Source organism: Streptopelia decaocto (assembly GCF_964273445.1).
Source record: "Streptopelia decaocto genome assembly, chromosome: 1".
Taxonomy (NCBI): domain Eukaryota; kingdom Metazoa; phylum Chordata; class Aves; order Columbiformes; family Columbidae; genus Streptopelia; species Streptopelia decaocto.
This window is the reverse complement of record NC_138663.1, coordinates 172703581-172725427: the sequence shown is the minus strand read 5'-3', so window position 1 is coordinate 172725427 and position 21847 is coordinate 172703581. Positions and strand designations below refer to the sequence as shown.

General features: G+C 36.3%; 1 protein-coding gene across 3 annotated transcripts in view; it reads right to left on the bottom strand.

Annotated features, from left to right (window-relative positions):
- The window catches only part of PCDH9 (protocadherin 9), a gene marked incomplete at both ends in the record, with an annotated part of 671582 nt that overhangs the window by 211352 nt on the left and 438383 nt on the right, over window positions 1-21847 (bottom strand). The gene's annotated exons all lie outside the window — the stretch shown is intronic.

Genomic DNA, 21847 nt, shown 5'->3' with positions numbered 1-21847 from the left:
ACTCTTACTTTCTACTTTGTTTTCCAGATTTCCACATGTAGTGAAAAATGTTAACCCAGGAAAATACTGTGGGACCAGTACAAGCATAAGCTGGTACCTTCCTTAAAGCTTTTCTTTATACATTATATCTTTATGCTTATAATGTATTTAGTGGTCTCTCTAAGACCACAGAAGACATGCAGTTTCCTGTTGTAAGACCAGTATCCAGTACCCCACTTCTTTCAATGCAATCTTTCAATACTCTTCTCTCTGACTCAAAGAATTTTGCATTCCCTCCCCAAAGCAATACTCTGTGAAATCTCCCCCTCTATGTATAGATTGTGGAAACTAATCTTCTAAAATTTCATTTTCCTGGGATCAGATATATGTTTCCCTCCTTCCTGACTCCTCAGGAGGGCATCAGCTGTGTTAACTAATGGTTAGCCACATAAAGGATATTATGATATACAAGACAGGAGACAGTAATAGAACTGTGGAACACCCCAACTGCTGTCTATATCAAAACCTGGGAAAACTGGACTGTAAATCATGCCTGAATTCTCCTTTATGGTTTATTCCTAAATCAAACACCTACAAATTTATCTCAGTATAACTTTGCAAAAAGATGTGGTACCTTCTTCCTCCAAGTGCAGTCTATACTTTAACTGTTCACAAGAATAACAGCTTTATTCAAAACGTGAATGATGTGAAACTTTTAAATTGAGAGTTTCATTTTGTTATTAATGAGTATGTCCAGCTTCAAAGAACTTCAGTACTGTAAATTAAGACAAAATATGTTCCTTAAATAATTAATTGTAAGTCACATTCATAATAAATACTGTAATTTAAAGTTTGCTTTACAGTTATTAATTGTCAATCAATAGCAATCTTGCTTGGAAGAAACAGATACTATATTATATTATGTTATGTTATGTTATGCTATGCTATGCTATGTTATGTTATGCTATGTTATATTATATTATATTATATTATATTATATTATATTTTATTATATTATATTATATTACATTACATTACATTACATTACATTACATTACATTACATTACATTATTATTAATAATGTCTTGATATTGCTATTCTTTACATTCAATAATCACAGTTTAGCCAAATCCCATAAGGGGCATTGGCCTCAATTGGTTTTACTAGGCATTTTTGTTCAAATTCTGAAAACACAAAGCAAAAATCTCTCATGCTGATACATTGATGCTGTAATTGGGACAATTTACTCTGGGTTTAATGTAAACTTTTGACTGAAGCAGAAATCTTCCATAAGATTTCAGCCTGAAAATCTATGGTTTTAAATTAGGCAGAAATTATTCTGAGTGATGCCTCCTGTTAAAATCAGGGGAGTGCTTACCTCTTTTACTTTACTTTGTATGTGGCAGGCCTCCAAAACTCCTACTTTTAAATCTGAATTAAGTAGCCTTAATATGTATGATATTTAACATTTTCAGAAGCTATGCATTAAGTTTATAGCCTAAAACTTGTGGTTAAGGAATGAATCCAGCACTTCAGGGCTTTACATGCATTACTTTATCTTTAATGCCTCTTGCCAAGTGGATGTTGAAGTGCAAACTTTATAAAAGTGGTCATCACCTGGATCTGTTTCTGTAAGATTAGTGGAGTAACAGTAACATAGTCTGAAACTGATCTTTTTGTTTCACAGCTTTTTAGTCTCTGAACTCTAAGGCTTGTATTAAATACGAAATAGGAATAATGAGTTTTAATTTTTAAAGATATTAAATACCCTGAACAAGCTGGTTAAGAATTGTAGAGCGACTTTGTCACCAAAAAAGAGTTTAGCAAATCCAGTAAAGTACCACATCAGTTTTCTATATGTATGATTATCTATCATTGCCATTTTATTGGTTTCTGAGAATGCCTTCATTCCTTGAAATTAAATTTCTTCTGAGCAATGATAGACAAAAAGTGAGTGAAGGAAGTCCATTGACACACCCAGCATCTTACCACTATACTACAAGTCATACTAAGCCTTCATGTACTATCCTGTCAAGGTTTTAACATATTATGAACACATGCACTATTTGATAATAATTTTGTTATAAGAGTTTCTTTCCTACTTGTATCCCAAACAAGTGTTTTTTTTTCCTTCCTTAATACTGTTAAAAGACCATGATATAATTTTTGTATCAATGTAGATTCAATAAAACGGTCATTAATTTTCATTCATTTATTCACATATATCAACATGAATTTACATTAAATTCTACAGTCTTAGTTGGTGATCAAAATTACATGAATGAAGTCTCCAAATAACAATTATCAATAGTAAGGTATTTATTTAGTGGAGAAAGTATCAAGATATCACAGAATCACAAAATGTTTGGGGCTGGAAGGGACATCTGGAGGTAATCTAGTCCAACCCACCTGCTGAAGTAAGTTCACTTAGAGGAAGTTGCATAGGAATGTGTCCAGGAGATTTTTGAATGTGTGTAGACAAGGAGACTCCACAACAACTCTGGGCAGCCTGTTCCAGTGCTGTCACCCTCAGAGTAAAGAAGTTTCTCCTCATGTTTAGATGGAACCTCCTATGCTTCAGTCTGTGCCCATTGCCCCTTACCCTGTCATTGGGCACCACTGCAAAGAGTTTGGTCCTATCCTCTTTACACCCACTCATGAGATATTTATAAACATTGATAAGATAACCTCTCAGCCTTCTCTTCTCCGGGCTAAATAAACTCAGCTCTCTCAGCTACTCATAAGAAAGATGCTCCAGACCCCTAATTGTCTTTGTAGCTCTCTGTTGGACTCCCTCCTGTAATTCCTCATCCTTAAACTGAGGAGTCCAGAACTAGACACGGTGCTCCAGATACGGCCTCACCAGGGCATAGTAGAATTGTATACACATGTGTAATTGCATCTCATCTGAGAAAACGCATAAGTGTAATAATCTGAGACAATGTCCAGCACTTTGCCACCTTTACCCATAACCTCTTTCAGAACTGATGTTTCTATTGTTGACACTAGTAAATGTCTATCGGACCTAGAACTACTACATCAGTGCTTTATGATAGCTCATACTTCATTGATCCTGTCAGTGATACCAATGTGATTTTGTTTCTATTAATATCTCTCTCTTTGTGAAATAGTGTTAGCACTGTAGAAAAAATAATGAGAGACAATCCCTGGTCTATATATACTTACAAAAATAGATGGCAATCTCAGAATCTGGACCTAGAACTGCAGTCATGATCTGGTCTAAAGTACCTGTCACTTGTACAAGTGGACCAAAACCAATTAAAAATAAATAAATAAATAAAAATCAGAAGAGCTTTCTATTCTGCTTTAGGTCAAAAGTGATAAAGAAGGGTAGACAAAAGCTAAGTAGACTTATGAAATGTTCTATCCAATGCATCATTTTAAAGTGATCAAACCTACCCCAGAATAATATAAAAGGGACCAAACCTACATTTTAATAGGGTCCAAAGTAACAAAACACAGTTAAAATCCCAGCATACAGTAACAGGAAGATTAATAAAACACTGTCATCTGTGGGCTGCACAACTGTTAATGTCAGCTCAAAGGTAAGTGAAAGGTCACACTTTGTCAACTCTTCTATAAATAAACAACCTTTGACCTTAATAGTATGGTGGGTTGACCTTGGCTGACCACCAGGTGCCCACCAAGCCACCCTATGACTCTTCCTGCTCAACAGGACAGGGGGAAAATATACAACTAAAAGCTCACGGGTCAAGACAAGGACAGGGAGATTACTTAGCAATTACTGTCACAGGCAAAATAAACAGCAGACTTGACTTAAGGAAATTAATTTAATTTACTGCCAATTAAACAGAGTAGGATAATGAGAAATAAGAACAAATCTAAAACCACCTTCCTCCCACCCCTCTCTTATTCCCAGGCTCAGCTTCATTCCAGACTTCTCTACCTCCTCCCACAGAGCAGTGCAAGGAGATGAGGAATGGAGGTTGCAGTCAGTTCATTACACATTGTCTCTGCATTTCCTTCCTCCCTACAGTCTTCTCCTGCTCCAGTTTGGAATACAGTCCTTCACAAACTGCTCCAGCATGGGTCCTTTCCATGGGGTGCAATCCTCCAGGAATGGACCTGAAAAGTCCCCGTCATGGTCACAGCTCCTGCCAGGAGTCTACTTCAGCATGAGCTCTCCACAGGCTGCAGCTTCCTTCAGAGCACATGCACCTACTTCAATGTGGGGTCCTCTGTGGGCTGCACGTGGATATCTGCTTCACTATGGACCTCCACGTGGTGCAGGGAGACAGCTGGCTTCACCATGGGCTGCACCATGGGCTGCAGGGGCATCTCTGCTCTGGTGCCTGGAGCACCTGCTCTCCCTCTTTCTTCTTGGTGTCTGCAGAGTTGTTCCTCTCACATTTTCACACATTTTTTTACTCCTCCCTCCCAGGGTACTGTTGTGCAGAGTTTTTTACCCTTTCTTAAATGTTATCACAGAGGCACTGCTGATGTCGCAGGTTAGCTAGGCTTGGCCAGTGGCAGACCCCTCTTGGGGTCAGCTGGAATTGGCTTTGCCTGACACAGGGGCAGCCTCTGGCATTTTCTCAAAGAAGTCACTCCTGCAACTCCCCCACTAGCAAACCTTTCCACATAAAACCAATACAAGCAACTGCAAGCATATTATGCGATAACAAATTATATAGGAAGTTATGAAGATATAGAAGAGTATTTCTATATTAAACTAAAGATCAGTCTATGAGCAAAATGTTAAGGTTCTCTCATAGTACAATTTATTGTCCCACAATACAATTTATTGTACACTACACATTAGAAGATAAACTTAAAATGGCATTTCTCACTATTTACTCCCAAATAAGATTACAACACAGGCCACGCTACCTGCAATTTTCTCTAAGCAATATCTTAAGGCAAACTGAGAAAGCAAAATATTCTTGGTGCCGAGGACTATCTTAATACCCATTTTCCATGTAACTGCTGTCATCCTAACAATGTATTTCCAACTGTGAGAACACAGATAGCTTCCTGCAGAGCTTCTAATCTCAGGGCCATTTTGCAGAAGAGCCAGGAGGATGTGCTAGCGTAATGAGAAAGCTGGTAACTACTGCCTAGAGATATAACACTTCGTGTCTGCTCACTTCTCAAGCTCTGTTGGCTTGAAACAGGGATCCTTGCTTGGCTCCTAAATCTTTCCTTCCCCAGATAGCAACACATTATTCTCACACCAGATAGCTTAACTTACTGGCTGCCTACAGAACCCCTGAGATCCCTTTTAATTATAGACAAAACTAACACAAAAGTTCCATAAAACACTTCCAAGTCAGTCAAGATTTCCAACTATGTGAATTTGAAAAGAACATGATTAAGCTGATACTTATGTTTACACTGCAGATGAACACGAAATATGCCAAAGATCAAGGTGGACTAGTATGCACAAGGTTGTACAATGGACTTCAAAGTTAGTGTCCCAGATTTGCTTCATTTAAAAGACTATATAGGTTTATTTTAGGGAAAAGATTCTGAAGTACATAAAGAAAGCATGCAATTTCAGTACTTTTTTTTTCCGCACGATAAGTTCAAAAAAATCTTCCTTTTGCTTGACATAATTTCCCTGTGGCATTATGCCACTTCCACATAACCATCCATAACTCTTCTCCTGCTTGAAACAATCTTCAACATGCCACTCTTGTTAATGACTGAGATACCCCCTGATGGTGCTTAGCATTTAATAGTGCTAGAGCTCCACGTTTGCCCAAACAACCTTTTCCATTTACCTTACCTCAAAGGCGTTCTAATTTTTCTTCAGAGACAGAAATCCTTTAAGCCCATTGTATCCTTAGGCTATGAATTTACTGAGATTTAGGTTTCCAATAAGAGCACCGAGATGAATGCCACCTTCTCATTTATGAATCAATTTTTGCCCATCGGCTTTTCAGTGTTATTACTTTTTATTTTATTTCATACTCAAAGGGGAGAACCTCAGGAATACATACATACATACACACACACAATGCTGGAAAGAAAAAAAAAAATAAAGGAAGACAAACTTAAGATCACAACCAAATAAATCATATGACACCTTCTCCTCAATATATCCTAAATACAGAAATTTCACATAACATGTAGTCACAGATATAGCATCTTTCTCACCTTCAGGACTCTTATTTTGATGATAAACATTTACCACAAAGGCAAGCATGCTATTTCATAGCATCATGAGCTACGTTTCTATATAATGCTTGTGAGCAGTTAAAGAAACATTTTTTCTTTTTGTGCACTACAATTCAACTGACACTGTCATCCATCTTCGGTAGTTAGCATTTTTTTGGTCTCAATTCAGATAATATGGTACTTTGCAAAGTTCTGTAAAGAAGCAGCAGTACATTAAAAAAATGTATTTGCCTGAACTAACTAAAGATCCAGTGCCCCAAACAGAAGAAACAATCAACTGAATGGTTTAGAAAGTTTAGTTTCAAGAATCATAGCTTTCAAATCACTGGCTTCTACATTCAGTTTTATTTTAATAGTATTTTGACTGAAATGAATATTGAACTTCATATAAAGCCCAAGGGGCTAAACAATTCTAATTAGGGAATTATGTGGTCATGGTCATCTATCAGGTCTAGATAAACTATAATCCATTTTTAACTGCTTTCTAGGAGTCAGATACTATTCTTGCTGTAGGGCTCAGAATTCATCACATTTGAGAAATACCATGAAGATCAAAAGATGGCATCAATCTTCTAGCAGACGTTAACCTGTCATGGCAGCACTCTCCTTGACTACAGAAGAGCCTTGTGTAAAAACAGAATTGCCATACTAACCAGGCAATGCTTTTGTCAAATGCCAATGGCAAGAGCAAATTTGATTTTCAACTGCATTTATAATAGCTATAATATTACCTTTAGTTACATCATTGTATCATAAGGAATTATTTAACAACAGGAACAGGTTCAGTTGATGGGGAGGGAGGTATCTTGAGAGTTCATAAGGTACCTAGAAAGCTCAAACAACTGAGCAGAATATTTCTGAAGGTGTAGCATTTTGGAATTTCCCTCTGAAGATCTTGCTGGAGAGACAGAAAATGTCTTCCATGTTAGCTGAACTATAATATTAGCAGAAACAATGACACAGAGTTCAATATCATCTATACGTATATGCTTAAGGAGTACTCCTGGTCAATGGGTGACCAGGTCTCAAGCGACCTGTAAAAATTGAGACACTGACCCATTGGACATACTATAACGTAATGAGTCAAGGCTCTTTCTTAACACCATGAAACAGAACACCCTGACAAGAGAGCTCCATTTATCTCTTCCTTTGTGTTTGTTTGTGTTTTTAAAGTTTTATTTTGTTCTTCTTGTTGTTTTTTTTTTTTTTTTTTTTGCATGTCTTAATTCTGCTAACTCTATTGTACATCTGAATTTCCAGTTGCACAGACAGAAGGTGTAAGTGATGCAAGTTATAGCTGGCTCTACACTTCCAAATATGCCTTGTAGTGAGATTAGAAAAAAGAAAGGGGAGAAAAATCAAAGAAAACCAAAATAAACCAAACTAAAAATCCTCTCAAGAGTGCAGTTGCTTGCATTTGGAGAACAGGTCTTGCATAGCAAACATCAGGAAAAGCCATTTTCAAAGGTTATCTGAACTCATGTTAAATAGTTGACTATTCAACCAAGTGAAAAATAGAACCAAAGGATGAAATAATAAAGCACCAGAGACAAAAGATCCACACACTATTTAGCAGAGAATGAGGGTCTATATAATGGAAACATAAGAAGAGTCGCTTCAGTACTTTCAAAAAAATGATTGCAAGCAAAACCTTGTGAAACATCAGTGTATTCTGTGACAGCTGTTTACAGTTTTTCCTTTTAAGATGTTCACAATCGTATGTCAGGGTGGTACCTTTAGGAAAAAAATAAAGATATGAATGCTTTTCCAGATACAGACATGCAATAAAAATATACCAACCTGGAAATAAATGCTAAGGGTATTGTTGGATTAAAAACGTTTTTTGCAATGTTAATTGAAAGACTCTAACCCTTGAGTTTTCTAAAATACATTTTTCAGGCTTAGATTTGCTTTATTTAATATTCAGAATTTGTTTTCATTGTTTCTGGATAAGCCATTCAGAATGGTTTTATAATTGAAAGTATTATAATTGAAAGAGGAAGGAGAGAAAGAGAATACAGTACAAAGCATCTGCAATGTCGTCTTCTCTATTTGCAGGTAGAAGAAACCAAAATGAAAAACAAACAGACAAAAACAACAACAACAGGAATGAAAACCAAACACTTTTTTGTTCTGTTGAAGCAAGAGTTTCTTACAGTAATGTGTTTAAGATAAAGCTAGATATCAATCCAAAAAGTAGCACTGCTACATGTTTCAGATAGCTTTTGACGTCCATATCTTTATTTTGTTTCATGACAGTAATACAGGTCTTCTGTTTTTATTTATTGTATTTATTGTTGTTTTGTAAGAACGGAAAGCAAAAAATATCCTTTAAAAAAATAAGATGGATATTTCAAAGCGTTGTTGTAATACACTACCACTGTGTTAACCAGTCTTCGAAATCTCTGGGTAGCAGTGTAAATGAGGTGAGTGGTAGTACAGCACCGGTCATATGGAACCTGTAAGGGCTTCTGTTGCACAAAGTGGATCAGCAAATCTTACTGTTTTTCTTCCCAGGCTCCCTTTTACTTATATGGAAAACAAAACCTTATACAATGGAAGTGTTTTATTTGAACGGTATGGTTACAGCCCCTGTAAGGAGCTGAAATGGGAGACTGACTTAGACTATCTATAGCTTCTTCAAATAAGAAAACAGGAAAATGATCTGTGCTTAATAGATACTAGTTTCTCGTCACTACTTCTTTCCACTGATCCTGATATATAATAGGTAAGACATGTATTATTATCTTTGGTTTTATGACAACGATAATATTCTCGTATGTCACTAAGGAAACTTATCTTCCTAGGTGGGAAACTTTCACAAAATAATATAGCTCTTTTATGAGAAAGCTTGCTGTTCTGAATGAAAAAAAAAAATTGTTGAGGAAACAAGGGCCTGAACAAAACCTCAGGTGGAGACAGGGGGAGAACAGTACTTCTTTCATCACAGCTCCTGTTCTGAAATTCTGTACTTATGAGAGTTGCATCAGTGGCATGACATGATCCTTCTCTGAAAAGCAAATATATACAAATTCAAAACATCAGTTTCTCAAAACTTCATTATATATAATTAACAAGAGTTATGACACCTTCTACCAAAATTCCTCACATATATCTGTATGGTAATGTCACAGAGGTAGTATGTGACTAACTTCTCTTACATGCAAATATGGACTATTTAGACCAGAGCATCCTCAGGAAGATAAAGTAGAAACTGAGACAGTGGAAATCTAGAAATTGGAATAATACAGGATAGATTAAAAACTGTCCATAACATTTTAACTGGGATCCTCTCTGATAAGGATGAGTATTTATTGCATAATATTTTTCTCTATGCTCTGAGGCTGTTTTCCTAGTAAAGTAATTTAAACTATCACTTTTGGTGGGTTGACCGTGGCAGGCTGCCATATGTCCACCCAGCCACTCTCTCCCTCTCTCCCTCTTCATCTGGACAGGAGAGAAAATAAGGAAGAAACGTTTGCGAGTTGCAATGAAGATGGGAAGACTGCTTACCAATTACCATCATGGGCAAGATGGCTTGACTTGGGGAAAATTAATTTAATTTATTGCCAACTAAAATAGAGCTGGGTGGTGAAAAATAAAGAAAAAAAAGAACAACACCTTCCCCTCAGTCCTCTTTTTTTTTTTTTTTTCCAGGATCAACCTCACTACTTCATTCCTGATGTCTGGAAAAACCTGCTCTGGTGTGGTATTCTCCAGGGGCTACAGGCAAGCCTCTGCTCTGGTGCCTGGAGCAGCTCTGTGCCACCTCCTTTCACCTTGATGTTTGCAAGGCTGTTACTCTCTCATTTTTGCTCACTTCTTACTTCCAGGCAACATTTTTTGCCCTTTTTTAAGTACTTTTTTTGCCAAGGAGGCACCAACTTGGTTGAGTGTCTCAGCTGTGCTCTGCGGTGGGTGGGCTGGAGCTGGCTGGAACCAGTAGTGTCCAGCACAGGGTGGTCCCCACCTCTCCTCACAGAGGCATCTGCAGCTCCCGCTGCCAGTGCCTGGGTACCTGCAACAAACACATCTCTGTATAATCCTGGAAACCACATCAGAATTTTTTTTTTTTTTTTTTTTTAAAGGGATGGGGTGTAAAACGTATTAAGTGAATGAAAATGAAAAATATATGAATATTTATCAAAACATAAATATAGACATTTGTTTCATAGCATAGAGCCAGGATGAGTAATGAGACAGAGACCCTTTCTGTGTAGTTCTAGAGAATTTCTCATGTGTTGTTCTGATTTACAGTCAAGATTCAACATGAAAAATGTAATATTTATCTTTTTAAAATCTAGTTGAAACATTTGAGCCAGAAAGGTTAAAAAAAGTTCAGGGAACAATCACACAAACAATTTAAGGCCATGACTTATATAGCAAGTTCAGTGATAACGAATGGAAACTGCTAATCAGTGCCCAGATATTAGATAATACACTCAATAGGTTGAAATGAGTGTTTGCAGTGCAGAACATGTTAGTCTAATGAGTGAGTTAATCTTAACACAGAAAAATTCTTGCATGCCAAATTTGTTTACCACATGACATAAAATCAAAGAATCATTTTGGTTGGAAGAGACTCTCTCGAGTGCAACCATAACCTAACTCTAGCACTAAACCATGTCCCTAAGAACCTCGACTAAACACCTTTTAAACACCTCCAGGGATGGTGATGCCACCACTTCCCTGGGCAGCCTGTTTCAATGCCTGACAACCCTTTCCATGAAGAATTTTTTCCTAATATCCAATCTAAACCTCCCCTTGTGCAACTTGAGACCGTTTCCTCTTGTCCTATCGCTTGCTGCTTGGGAGAAAAGACCAATGCCCTCTATGCTACAACTTCCTGTCAGGTAGTTGTAGACAGCTATAAGGTCTCTCCTCAGCCTCCTTTTCTCCAGGCTAAACAGCCCCAGTGCCCTTTGCTTCTCATCAGACTTGTGCTCCAGGCCCCTCACCAGCTTTGTTGCCCTCCTCTGTAATCTCTCTCTAAACATGCTAATGAAGATAAAACTCATAGGTCTTCTTCACCTTTTTGAATAAAAAGTGTTATTTGGGAAAAGTTAAAAAGGCATTAAGTGGTAAAGTTTTGTAAAACACATGAAAAGATTTGAGAAAACAGGAGATGGCAATAGATTAGGTACTCGTTCTTTATTACTCTTCATATGGCTGAATAGAAATGATTTGATTAGTACAGTGTATCAAAGAATGTACTATGCAAATCAGATCTAGAAATACCCAAAGTGCTTCATAATTAGCTGATCATTCTGGTGTTTCCTAAAACCACATTTGTTGGATAAGAAGGAAAATCCATGTACGTCTGTGCACACACGGCTGGAAATTTAGATCTCTATGCTAATTAACTTTTTATTCCTGATCATCAAACAAAATGTGCTTATAACGACAAGGACAACTTTCCTCAAATATCTTGCCTGAAAAGGCAACATCTTGAACAAGGAAACAAATAACACCCCAACAATGAAAATAATTGCTTTTACCTCCTTTAAAAATATCCAGTTTCTGTGATGAAGCTCAACACAATTTTTACAGTAGAAAGCACTATTTTCAAGTTGTTTGCAGTTTGGCCCCTTAATAAACAGACCAATGGCCTAGTCTGACAAACTTTCAGATGTCAGATTATCAACAGAGCTGATCCTCAACTACAGAAAGAAACTCCAGATTATTTTCAATTATTATTATTATTATTATTTTTTAACTGGTCATCTCTCAGCTATTTAAAACTAGGATTTTACTGAAGTATCATCCAGAAACATACAATTAGCTGTACCAATCCACCTTTTTTGATTGTGACTGGCTGATTGATATGATCAAAGCTGCTGAATAAACTCCATCAAAACAAAACCACTGTTAATGACTTTTACAGACACTAAGCCCAAGTTTATAGTCACTTATTTGTTCCATTGGAAAAGAGATTTGAGTGTTTTCATCCAGTAAAATAATTTAAATTATCTAATTATTATTTCTACCAAGGTAGAAAAGCACAATACTATTGTCAGTGAACTGTCAGATTTATGAGATGCTATATACCTTGTAGCAGAATACAACATTGAGTAGGCGGGCATTTTGTGATAGGCAAGCATTTGACAAGACCAAAAAGGAAGGAGGCTGAATTAAGCAATGTGACATTCATCTTTTTTCCCAGCTAAACACTCTCTTTCTCAATTTGGGTTGTTTTCCAGTTTGCTTTAGAATTTCACAGTCTTCTGAGGACCAGCATTCTTCTCTTCAAGTTTGTTCAGTTGACAGAATGATTCATGGACATTTTTGAGCCATAAATAAAACAGCTTTCTGACTCTTGGGCAGCACGGAGCTGTTCTAAAATGTTTTAATGTACATGGAAGAATTGCCTATACCAATTTCAGCTTCCCGACACTCCATTTTTCACATACTGCGCCTATGCTATTGTGCATAATCTATCCAGCTGGCAGTGTACCTGACAACTTCCAAGCCATTCCTTTCTCTGTGTCTCCAGTAACACCAGTCTAATCTCTCTGCTTTTCTTTCCCTCCATGGTAGGCAATATCAAGTCACTTCTGGATCTGCTCTATTTGAAAATACACTATATCTTGTCACCAACTAAAACATATTAATTTCTAAATGAAAGACAGAAGATAAAGACAGACATCAACACAGAGTGCTACCAGAAATTATTCTTTTAGTGTGTGAAGGCCCACAGCAGCTAAACTAAATTAGACAGAAGAGTAGCATATACTTCTAGTTTCACAAGAAAGCAAGAGAGAGATAGAGACAAAATGTCATAGAAAATGTTCCTCCAAAAATGAAAGACTGTGGCCTCTGAGTCTCTTTTGTACTAAAATATATTCCTGTTGTGAATGAGGATTAAAACTGTTATCAAATTGTTATTTCTTATATGTTTCTTTAACTTTTAAAAGTATTTTACTTATTTATTTATTTATTCAAGTATGTTCTTGTAGAACCAGCTGATCACCATTAAGCCAAAAAGTGAATAAAGCATGCAAAGCGACCTACTGTTAGGCCATTCTAGGATTCTTCATTGTTTTTTGCTTAACCAAACTTCTTTCAAAAAGTATAACTCTTTCATAACAATCTTGTCATTATTTGCAAAATAACATGGATAAACTCACAATTATCTCTAAAGTCTTCTTCATTCTATTTTTTCGCTTTTGACATGACCTCTTCTACTATTTACACAGACAGTGCTGACTTTCAGGATAGAAAATGACCATTAACACATTATTTTTTAGAGCAAAGTATTTTGATCCATTGGGAGGCATGACTCACATCATAGGCTTAAATGTGCATAATGCATAATTATGGTTAAAGAGACTGTTTTTGTTAGATATCTCAGAGATGAACTGGACAGGCACCCTATGTCTAACACAGCAGTCGATATGTTCAGAAACAGAGCTTGTTAGCACAGGTTCCTAGCTAGAATTTCCTGAAAATGTGACCCTAACAGTCTGATTAAACTGCACAGAGTATTGATAGAACATAACCAATGATGCATGAGGTTATTTTTAACAATGTCCATCTTCAAGATCAGTCCTGCTGTCTCTTTAAATGCTGTAAGGAAGTTAGGTAACCAAAGGTCAGTATCATTAGTTAAATTCTAGATTATCTGAACTCCTCTGTACCCTAGCTGAATGTGTTACATCTGTGCATGTCAGTATGTAGGGATATGCATATATTTTTCTGTTACAGCTGGCATAGTGACCTATATTCATCTATAACATATGTTGGATATTTTCACTATTCTGCACAAAGTGTCATTAATATGTCTACAAACAGAGTAGTTAGTCATGCCAATAGAGGCTTATATTATTATCTGTCTGTTTACAACTGAAAATATACAATTTCCATTCATAACAAAGCAATAATAAAGGACATGTATTTACAGTATTAAGAAAAAAAATAGTCCTGAAGTAATGGCACAAAGAAATTACCTCACACTATTCCTTTCATTTCTTATGAAAAGAAAAATAGAAACTGTGAAACCATCATCTAAACAACTAATCCACTGTGGTGTGGATGATTATTTCTGAGTCATTTGGTTCCTCTTTTGAATGGTCCAAGGAATCTGCAGTTAAATCAGCTGAAAAAGGCAGCAGTGCAGGGAAATTTTTGATTACACTTGTAATTTCATAAGCTAACCTACAAATGACTTTTAAATTGCTGGTAACACTACAGTACTACTAACCACATACACTTTTTTCTCGAAAATGTGTAGCTGTAATCCATTAGTTAATGACTATGCTCTGCTTGCCAGATCACATTCACACTCACAACAGCTAGTAAGTGGCTGAGTTTCAAGGGCCTGGCAATAACACCACTAATTAAAAATACCCTCTTTTGTTACATTTTTACAAAACAAATATACTTTTTAAAAAACACAAACCAAAAGAACAAAAAAGAAAATCCCCAAACACCCAAATTGTATTGGCTTTTCTACTGAAAATAAATTCTATTTTATATGCCTTTGCTGTGTTACAGTATAAGTTTTTGGCAATATCAAAATATGTGTTTGCATATCTTCAGTACATTTTGAATTACAACAACGTACGTGTTTTGACTAATAAGTTGCTTTCCCTTGAATTCAGTTAACCACTGGTCTTTAATAGGAAAAAAAAAAAAAAAAGTTTGTTTATATTCAGTAAAAGTTAAACATCAAAACTGGTCAATTATTCCACCACACTGTAGTGTCAGTCAGTCATATATATATTTTACATAACCAAAAACCAAAAAAACTAAAGTCATGAACATGCACACCAGGAGCTTTGTGAATTAAAAAAATATGCAATGATTGTAAAGTTGAGAAGCTTTTCATTTTTTTTCCAGTTCTTTTTGATGGATGAATCATTTATAACTGATGCTTTAATATAAAAATATGTCTTCAATAGCTATCTCCATGGCATTTTTCCATAAATGCAGTTATGCAATGAAATATTTCAGTACTGTTCAGTAAGGATAAAGTAAAAGAAAGAAGTTATTCAGTCTTCCTCAGTGAACTTAAACACTTCCTTTAGAACTTGAAGACAAAATAGATCTAATCTAAAAGAGTAATTGTGCATATCACCAAGAAAGCACATAGAATTTAATTTCAAATTTTATCTTAAAAATGACATTTTTGTAGGTTTTTCAGGGTGAAGAACATTAAAACTGCCATAAATATGCAGGGAATATTTAAGCATGAAGTATTTGGACAATAGTTCAGTAATGTAAATTTCTTTAAAATGATAGGTGAGTTGGCCAATGGAGAAAGAAATAGATGTTATTAAACAGTATTTCTGTATTTACTTTCAGGAATGCCCTTCTGACTCAAATCTCCTAGTCATCTTCACTTTACACACTTGGATTTGTATTGTGAAGCCCTTTTGAAGCACAAGAATGGGATTCCCTTTGGATGAAATGATACTAAAATTATTCTCCAGTACTAGTGCAACCTCACAAACCCAGAGTAAATGCCACCGAACTGTATGCACTAAGCATTGTGTCCATAGCACCAGCTGCTTCACACTCAGACCTGTTCCTGCTGTGCTGCGTATTACTTGCTAATATAGCTATAACCACACTGATTGAGGTATAAGTAATTTTTTTTCTATTTTTTCCCAAAGATGACTAGATACTACTGAACAAAGAGTAACTTTTTTTTTTTTGGGGGGGGTGGGGGCATTAACATGGGTTAACGAAAAAAAGATATTTTTGCTATAACTGCAAAATATTCTAAACTTCCTGGAGAGCTGAAGTATTACTCATGCCATTATTTATCTATTTAATGCATTGCAGATAGGAAACATACAGTCTCAGGCTCTGGTAAAGATTTTGTACATATTTGTGTTTCCTTGCCAAAGTTTGGTCACTTATGATGCTACTGCATCTGGATGACTTTTCTCCAGAAGCCATGCCTTCACCTTTCACCAAAGAATAAACAAATGTAACATACTGTGTACGATAATCAGAGTTAAGCATTCTGTTATTATTTTCATTCTCCTTGCTTATCCTGTTTTGACATGAATTTACCTGGATTTAGTATGAAAGGGGATAAAGCTTTAGACTAAAAAAAAAATCAACTATTATTCCTTTTTCTAAAAGGTTTACTTAAACATGTTTTAGACTGTAAATATAATTCCTTATTAATTTTCGATCTACTTAATTCATATTTCCACTCTCTTGTTTAAGATAAACAGATGAAGTTGATTCACAGAAACAGAAAGCATCCCTTGTGAAGGCAAATATTTGAAAGAAAAGAGAATATTCATTACTTATATAACAGATAACATTCAGATCTTGTTCAGGAAACCTCCCTTCATATGCATGGATTTTTCCTTAGATTTACAACAAAGAAACAAATATAACATCTAAGAAAAGCAAAAAGAAAAAGTCATAAAATATGCACAGTAAACAAAATGAACACCTAATCTCTGGACAAGACTAGGTCAAATCTGAAGACACTGATTTATAAGAGTATTTCTTAAGATGACACACTTTTTTATACCAAAGGACTAGATCTCAACCTTGGAAAGCAAAAGCTTCTCACAGTATTTATTTTAAGGAAGGAACTCACTGCCCTGTCACTTCACTCCATGGATGTCCCATGTGGACATTCTTAAAAAGACAGTCAAAATGCAAAATCTTCATTTTGAGATATGTTATTTTTAAAATGGTATAGGACTTATACTACTTACCAGACATAATTTGGTGGTTGTTTGGAAGAAGGAAAAATGATCAGACGGCAAAAGCATTATTGGATATCTTTCTGTAGGACTGTGCTTTAAAAAGGCAGGATGTTTTAATTTCAGTTATACCAGAAAAGAGAAGGAGGAGGAGGTAGGTATGCAAATAGATATTCTCATTCTATTAGTACTGTAAAAATGAGGCAGAAAATTTAAAATTGCCCTTTTCCTTTGAAAAATGTTATGTGCAGGCAAGTAACCTAGTCTTAAATCTCTCAAAAGATAAGAATATTCCCTTAGCAACGAGAACAGCTGGGATTCATTTCACACCACAGGCTGGATTTGCTGGAATTAACTGAATTTAGGTGGATAATCTTCCCCTATACACAATGGCAATCCAGTCAACACAGTCTGGAAAACTGTCATTCACATTGAAGTGGACACACACGTTTGGTAACTGAGTGCGTATCTAGACTCAGTCATGATCCTGACTAGGTTTCCACTGACTACAATGGGAGCTCAGACTACCTAACTCAGAAGTGAATGAGTTATAGATACATAGGGAGGTTACATATATAACATCCACGTGCATATTAGTAGTCACCTAAATCTGCTAACTTCTTTCTGAATGAATCTCAACCTAAACCTCACTTCTTTTGCCTTACCATTAGCATGCAATGTCAATTTAGAAATATCCTCATGTACTTAAGATGTTTGCATGTGGATGTCAAATGTGAAGGAAGGGATTGCTGTTAACAACAGGTAGGTAACCTCATGTAGCATCACACATGTATGTTCAATAAATTATTTGAGCCCTATACATCTACATTCTGGAGCTAAATTACATCCCAAATATCTATATGTGAGATTGTTGTTTGAGCTCCTATTTCACTCAAGAGAAATATAGTAAATGGATTCTGGAGTGAAATTTAGACCACCTGTTTTAGGTACCTGCTTTAAGATAAGACAAAAGTTCTAGTGCTCAACAAATTAAAAAGCGAGCTTAGACACCTAGCATAAGGTTTTAGATCACTACATGTAAGCATCCAAATTCAGGAGTCTATAAGATGGAACTGAGTTCCATCATTAATGTCTGGAACTAATACATGTACTTCTTGGCTACTTACTACAGCCTTCATTCATAAGCTATGGTGGGATATAGGCACTTCTCTATGTAATTCACTGGACTCAATCTACCTTAGGAGCTGAAGTTCTATATTACAGCTTCTTCTACTGCATGCATAATGTACAGGGCTAGACAGATCATTGGTCTTATTCCTTTATTATATTCCTATGAAACCTACCATGGTCTATATCTTCCTATGTAAAGAGAGTTTGAGCACCGTGCTGGTGCAATAGGGTTCTTCCTCCTCACGGAGTCATTCCTTTCAGTGGAGACATCAGTAATTCTAATTCCACTTACAATTTGCAGCCACTTGAATGCTGAAATTAAAAATTCTATGCTAAACTTGATACCTTTATTCTCACAACTATAATCTTTCTTTTAAGCAAGTGTTTGCCTTTGTGAATAGCTGTTGCACTGCTAAGAGTCCATTAGAAACTGAATGTGAAACATCAGAAAATGAATTTTAGTTTCAATGTAACAAAGAGTCATAGTCGGCAGTAATAACTTTCATTGAATTTCAGAAAAAGAAACCTCAAAAATCTCAAGCAAATATTGCTGCCATAATCACACTATCACACTTCTAAGAGGTGCATTGTCTCTCATATAGTTATCTGATAGAGCACCTAGAATGCTAATAAAGCCCTTCTGGTATATTTAACCATGATTAAAGATATATGTATTCAGTTGTGCTTTTTACTTTTACTTCCCATGGAAAGTCTCTAAAGAATAGTAAAATCCATTGCTTTTCTGATAAAAGGTACTGTTAAATGGCATGCTCACAAGGCATGGAAAAGTACCCATACTGGTCAGATCAATTAATGACAGAGAACCTGATGTTAAAAAAAAAAAAAAAAAAAAAGACAAAGGCCTTTGTTTTAGAAAACTTATGTTTTATATTTTAACTTGAATTCACTGACTGCATTGTTTGTAAAAGTGTTAGAAAGGACTGAATTATTCACTGTTCTTTTCTGTTCTGTCTATATATGCAACCAATATTTTAAAAAGAAAGAAAAAAGAAATATACCCAAGAACAAAATATTGCAACATTCAAAATATTACAGAGAACTAACCAATTTATTAGAGGTCCAAGATGATCTGACCACCATGACTAATCTATGGACATTGAACATCTAGTTTATTAAATAAAAAGTGAACAGTTAATTTGGTCAAAGTCAGTGATAATCAGAATATTGTTTCCTTTGTCCCCTAAGACCATTAGATGAAAGAATCATTCTGAAACATTTGCTGTAGATACAAGCAGAAGATGATAGACACTTCTTTACAAATTATTTTCTGGGATTTCTGAACTGTGTTATGCAGGATGCTGTACTAGTCAAAATAGTCCCCTGGGCCTCAAATATGTATACACTTCTGGAAGTCAAATACTTCCTGATGACAAAAGGTGGTACAGTCTCACAGAGAAGGAGCTAGACAATGAAGGTAAATGCTTTCAGACTGGGAAAATGGTATCTACTTGAACAGTCTTGTGGTATAACCTTGTATAGCTGCCAGGTGCCCACTAAGCTGCTCTATCTCTCCCCTGCCTCAATAAAGCAGGAAGAGGAAATAAGATTGAATAGCTCATGGGTTGACATAAGGATAGGGAAATCATTCATCATTCACTGTCACCAACAGAACTGAGTCAACTTGGGGAAGATTGATTTAATTTATAGAAAATTAAAAACTTGACAGGATTGTGAGAAAACAAAACAAAACATAAAACCAAAACCAGCACACCTCCCCAGACCCCTTCCTTCTTCTCAGGCTCAACTTCACTCCTTCATTCTCTACTTTTCTGGTTCCTCTTTCCCCACACTTCAGCCAAGTGATGCAGGGGAACAGGGACTGGGAGTTACAGCCACTTGATAACACTTTGTCTGTGTTAATCCCTCCTCATCACACTGTTCCTCTCTCCAGCACGGGGTCCCTTCTGAGGAACACAGTCTTTCACTAAGTGCTCCAGTGTTGGTCCTTTGCATGGAGTGCAGATCTTCTGGAACAGACTGCTCCAGCGTGGATCCCCCATGCGCTGCAGCTGCCTTCAGGGCATATCCACCTGTTCTAGTGTGGAGTCCTCCATGGGCTGCAGAGGACACCATCTTCCTCCCCATGGGCTGAAGAGGCACCTGGAGAACCCTCTCCCCCTACTTCTTCAATGACCTTGGTATCTGCAGGGTTGTTTCTCTCATATTTTTCTTATTCCTCTCTCCCAGCTGCTGTGCAGTTCTGGGCAGCAGTGGGTCTGTTTTGGAGCCAGCAGGAATGGTCTCTGTCTAACATGGGGACAGATGCTGCCCTCTTCTCATAGAAGAACCCCCTGCAACCCTCTCCTTCCCAGCCCTTGACATGTAAACCCAATACAAACACCAAGGGAAATAAATCACTGGACTATTATGAAATACAGGTTTGTTTTAAGAAATCTTGTGTGAAATTCTATGCACTGTGCTATGACAGAGGTTTAGCTACATAATGATAATGCTTTAAAACTTAAAAAATCTATGAATGTCTGCAGTACATTTGGGCTTACTGTGATAAGACGAAAAACTTTGTGAGAAGATAACACCAATAGGAGAAAAATAACTCTTAACAATTCCTTAACTCAGTCTTTTGTTTTAGCCTGTACTACTGGCAAAAACATCTGTGGTTTTAAACTCTCCTAGGTATAAGCAGTGATGGAACCCACAGGCACCAGCTTTCACCTAGTGTGCAACCTTCTTCTTCTTTTAATCCTCTAACCCTTCTAAATTTTTCTTGCCCCCACCTAGCCTTTCCAAACCACTGCTGAGGACCTGCAATTTCTTGCCTTGGATGGCAGCAGCAGCTAGAAAGTTCAGACACATCAGGTGTTCATGTTACAGAAGTCATGGGACAAGTTCCCCTCTCGCTGCCCATTCAGTGGTGATGTCATCCTGATTTACACTCCAATTAGCTTTGGTGTATGGGGGAAAAGAAAGCAGCACAGGAACAGATGTAGCATAGTGGATTTTCTAAACCAAGACAATTTTAAAATCCTTACTTTAATGAGGCAGCAAGGAGATCTAAAGAGATAGTAATACCTCTTATGCCTCTCAGATTTTATTTATCTTTTTAAAAAAATAAGTGCATGGTCTAAGATTGAATTCAGACTTCAGACTATTTTATAGCTCTTCACTAGGCTAATTCACCAACTTGACTCCAGTTTTTCTTACTCCTACTTGCCTGTAGCTAAATGTGACAGTGCTACATTCTGTGTGAGGTATGAACTTGTGTTTAATGAAATGGATGAAATGACTCAAAGGCAAATGTTCTTATTTTAGTTCACATGAAGTCGCATATTATGAAAACACAAGACTAACTACGGACAGTGATTTATCTAGAGCTACGCATTAACAGAATAACATTTCTTTCTACACCTTAGGATGTTCAGCGACAGACTCCAATATTGTCAAGTATGACAAGAAATTTTTGAGGCAGCAAAATGAAAGGCAGGATTAAGCAGAGGGTATGCCTGCAAGGTTAAAACATCATCACCCACTGGGTGTAATGATAGTGACACTGTAAAACCAAAGCTCTTTGCATGAAAGGTTTAGCTTTTCCACATAGGACTCTATCATATGACCCAATGTAATACAAGGCAGTCATGCCATTATTCTGAACTTTAATCAAAATTAAACCACTGCCACGGAGATCTTTCTACTTATTACTGGAATCATAGTACAATTTAATACCCCTGGCATCACTTGACTAAACCACCATAATACTAGGTTTATAAAAAGTGAGAACTCAGTTGTTGATCAGCCACATGCATCCATACAATTTTAAATGTACTGGAAATAAAAAAGCTATCTGCAAAAAGTATTATTTGTAGACAGCATTATAACATTCTTTCAAAAATATGGAATTTCTTTTGAATTTCAATTAATAACT